This window comes from Lathyrus oleraceus, chromosome 7 (genome assembly GCF_024323335.1).
Source record: "Lathyrus oleraceus cultivar Zhongwan6 chromosome 7, CAAS_Psat_ZW6_1.0, whole genome shotgun sequence".
Lineage (NCBI taxonomy): Eukaryota > Viridiplantae > Streptophyta > Magnoliopsida > Fabales > Fabaceae > Lathyrus > Lathyrus oleraceus.
In genome coordinates, this window is record NC_066585.1 from 343,963,297 (window position 1) to 343,968,207 (window position 4,911).

At 36.2% G+C, this 4,911-nt stretch overlaps 1 pseudogene; it reads right to left on the reverse strand.

The window, feature by feature from the left end:
- Positions 1-3,850: 3,850 nt before the first annotated feature.
- Positions 3,851-3,950, reverse strand: LOC127108948 (uncharacterized; annotated as a pseudogene).
- Positions 3,951-4,911: the final 961 nt, after the last annotated feature.

Genomic DNA, 4,911 nt, shown 5'->3' on the forward strand with positions numbered 1-4,911 from the left:
GGTGGATGCACACACTACCTACAAAAAAAACAAAGCTATACATGGATATATTTTTTGGTATTTTGGTTAGTAAATAATGAAAAAAAAGTATGACATAATCAAAATGTGCTTGATGATCTCTCCCATTGCAAACTTGATGAATAAGGGGTAAGGAGGATGCCAAAGTGTGATCCCAAAACTAATGCAAATGATGAGATATCATGAGGGATCTTAGGGTCAAAATTGGGGTATTACACCATGGTGTATATAACTCCACTAGAATATCTTTTGTTTTATCTAAAATAGCCTTATCAAAGTTATCAGGGGAGAAAACTACCATATTAGATGAAAGAGAAAATATCTTCACGATGGTACCTATATTACAATATATTTTATACTAATGATAATATATAAAATATTGACACTAATATAATGAAGTTTAGAAACATTCAAAATAATATGAAGAACATAATAAATGACTAACTACTAAGAAAATATATACTATAATAGTGAAATTCTATAAGACATGAATAAAATTGAAAAAGAATATGGGGGTGGTTAGATTATACTACTAAGTATTCATAACATTACTCAAAATTGTAAAAGAAAATAATTGCAAAAAAATATGCATGAAATGATGAAATTAACAAAGAAAGAACGTTATGCTAAAGATTCTTATACAGTTCACATAAATATCTCTTTCCATGTTTACAAAACCATCAAGAGGTTCAACGGCGTGTGTGCCTTCAACATCGTATACAACACAAACATCGTACACGATATTGACACGTCAACAACTATGCAACAATACTTAAAAATAGTACAACAAGGATTTAACCCACAACTTTTACCACCATGCTTAAAAATCAACCATCTACCACTTAGCCAATGACAAATTCATGTTCATTTTCCATTTTATAATTTATTTAATATAATATTTAATATATATAATTTTATTCTTTTAAACAAAATGAGGCCCTTTAATTTAGAGGTCCCAGGCTAAGGGCCGTCTTGCCCTTGCTCAAGATTGGTCCTGCTTATAAGCCAATTTCTTGATAATTGACTTTTCATTGATGTTGATGAACCCGGGTATTGTTGCATTCTGACTGATCAAACAGTGACATCACCGTACTAGGAGAACCAAATTTTATAATGTTTGACAAAGATCCATATTTTTTGACTCTGGATAATCTCTTCTTTAATTACTTGTTATGAGGAGACCAATCCACACCGATTTTAGATGGCTGTGCTCAACATAAATATTCTTTTCATTTTGTTTTTTTTTCTACTTGTTTTTTCGCTAAAGAATCTTGAAAGTGCCACATCTGCCGTAGTCCTTGCAAAATCATTAATGCATTATTTCATATATCAAACACCATAAGTTTGTAGCATTTTAACAACTAAAACCATATAAAAGAATATAATTATATTGGTAAGTTTTTTTATATATGATAACACGAAATTATATCATATTTTAGGACTTAATTCCATTAAATTCTATGACTATTTATTTCGGTTTACTGCATTTTATGAGATATTACGTGGTATTTTCTTCCTAATTGTCGCAGGTAGTCTATTTTGAAGAACAAGTGAAAATGGAAGAAAAGGAGGTGCAAAAAGGAGAGAAAAGGGACCAAATGCCAAAGCCCAGCCCAAAGCGCACAAGTCACCAACGCTGTGCCTGTGACGGACGTCACAGGGTGCGTGACGAGCGTCACGCAAAACAGCCTTGTGACGGACGTCACACATAGTGTGACGAGCGTCACACAATTCCACTACCTTTTTGGCGCAAGTAACGCCCTCAGAAAGACTTGAAGGAGAACGTTGAGAAGTTGGTCTCCTATATCCACGCCGTGCATGTAGCCACGTTGAAGAATGGGAGAAACGGAAAGCAGTTACCAACACTATTATAAATGGCCATCTCAAAAACCTAAAAGTCTCTCGGTTTTTCCACGCTCATATTGCCGAAGCTCTGCCAAATTTTCTTTTCATGCTTTTGCTTATTTTTTTTCCTTTCCAGCAACTTAACATTGTTTATTTTATTTATTTCTTTTGCAAGTTCTGCATTCTTTTTCCCTTGCAATTTATCTTTCCCTTTTTAGCATTTAGATATTTTTCGCATAATAGTTTCTACACCGGAAACTATTGTGCAACTTTTTATCGGATCTAACCTTACGTTAGATTCTAGTTTTATTTCCTTGGTTTAATTTATTATTTAATTGAAGAATCGAAGAACAAATCCTACCGGCTTGTGGTGGAGTGTTCAAGACTATTGTATTGCGCATTCAGGTTCTTTAATCATTATTTAATATTTTGTTTTATTATTTATCTATATTATCTGCCTGGAATGAGTCTGTTTATGCATGATATGTATTCTTGTTTATTTAGCATGTCTGGCTAATTCGCCTAGGTATCAGTATGTAAAGTAAGCAGAATAAGGGATCAAGACTGAGTCGGTCTATCTAAACTTAAAATTAAAATCAATCCTTTTTACGGTCTCAACTTACAGGTTTAATAACAAGATTTTTTACAGAAGTAAAGGACATAAAGAAGTTAAAATCAATAGAGCGAGAGTTTGAGATTTTAACTGGACAGTGTAAGTTAGGCATTAATTCTAGATCAGGGCGAGAGCAAGTTTTAGAGTTAATTAAATTCTGACCTTTTCCAAAAAGTATTTTTAAAGATTGAATGTGAGGACGAGAGTTAAGCATTTGGATTTGATTATATAACCTAAGTCAATAGAGCGAGAGTTTGAGATAAGGGTGTTTAAAACGGTCAGTGTTTTCTTAAAAAGAGTTTCTGCAACTTTATTGTTTTCAAAATATGGTTTTTGACTTAATTATAAGTGACAGCTACATTAATATAAAATCATGGTTTATTCAACAGAGCGAGAGTTTGAGATAAAACCTTTAACCAATAAAGTTAACTGAAACGATTCATTTTAAAACCAAGAAACCGACAAAGACTTGATTCCCCTAGTTTTGACGAACTACATACCGATGTCCGTTTTATTAATATTTAATCTAGATCTTAGTTTAGCTCTTAGTTTTTCCCAAACAATCAAACATTTTCACCTTAGATTTACGTAGTAACCTTAGATAACGGTATATCGATTCATAAGTCCCTGTGGGATCGATATCTTTTAAAACTACGCGATAGAACTGTGCACTTGCAGTTTGTATCCCATTCTCGACTCACACAGTCGAGCGATCAAGTTTTTGGCGCCGTTGCCGGGGACTTTTATTTAATCGATATCGTAACTCTTCCGTTACGCTGTAGAGACTAAGGTTTCTTTTTCTTCTATTCTTTCTTTCGTTGATTTGTATGCCACGCACTCGCTCACAAGGCGAACCGCTCTATCTACGAATCAACGATATCGAACTATATCTCCGAGTCTTACGATGAATTCGGGAATATCGTGCTGCAAACAATCTCCCTCCTATAGACCTTCCTGATTTCAAAAACATTTTTCCTTCGATACCCGAGATGGCAGAACCAGCTCGTGCTCTTAGAGATTACGCCGCTCCATCGCAAGATGAACCGCATTCAAGTATTGCTCCACCCGCAATCGAAGCAAACAACTTCGAACTTAAACCTTCGCTGTTGCAAGCTGTGCAACAAAACCAATTCTCTGGAAATCTTACCGAAGATCCAAACCTTCATTTATCCGTATTTGTCCAATACGCCGATACTGTTAAAGCTAATGGTGTCACATCAGAGGCAATTCGACTTCGTCTTTTTCCTTTCTCATTAAGAGATAGCGCTAGAAGATGGCTTCAATCACTTCCTTCCAACTCAGTCACCACATGGAACGAGTTGAAGAAAGTTTTTCTTGCCCGATATTTTCCGCCAAGCAAAACAGCTATGTTAAGAGCCCAGATAAACGGATTTAAACAGAAAGACAACGAGTCTCTTTTCGAAGCATGGGAAAGATACAAAGACATGATGAGACATTGCCCACACCATGGTTTGGAAGACTGGTTAGTAATTCACACATTTTATAATGGTCTCTTATACAATACAAGGTTAACAATAGACGCCGCTGCAGGTGGTGCACTAATGAACAAACCTTATGCTGATGCTTACCAGCTTATCGAGAGCATGGCCCAAAACCACTATCAGTGGGGAACCGAACGAACAACGGTGGAAAAACCTCAACCGAAAACTGGCATGTACGAGATAAGTAACCTTGATCACGTTAATGCAAAAGTGGATGCTTTGGTCCAGAAAATTGAAAGTTTAAACGTATCACCTCCAGCCGCCGTGGTTGCTATAACTCCGAATTGCAAGGTCTGTGGAATCCAAGGCCACACTCCTGCGGAATGTCAACTCTTGACTGGAATCCAAGCAGAGCAAGTAAACTATGCTCAAGGAAGCCCCTATTCGAATACCTATAACCCAAATTGGAAGAACCATCCAAACTTTTCATATAAGAGTAATAATGCTTTATACGCACCTGGACAGTCTCCAAATCAAGCCCCATCTATACCTCCGGGATATCAGAAACCGAATCCTAACAATAATACCCCTAGAAAATCCAACTTGGAAATCTTGATGGAAAACTTTATAGCATCCCAACAACAAACCAATAAAGATTTCTTAAACCAGAACATACACACTGGCGAACAACTTAAACAACTAGCAAGCAAAGTAGATGCCTTGGCTACCCATAACAAAATGCTGGAAACGCAAATATCTCAAGTAGCTCAACAACAAGCATCTACTGCTGCACCAACTGGTACATTCCCTGGACAACCCCAACCTAATCCGAGAAGCCAAGCTCATGCAATTATATTAAGAAGTGGAACGGAAGTGGAAGGACCGTCTGACCCAAGGATAGAAAACCAAAACCCTAAGAAATCAACTGAGGAAAGTGAACCTAAGGAAAAGGAAGAGAGTAATAAGGAAACCCTAGAAAAGAAGGAACCTTAT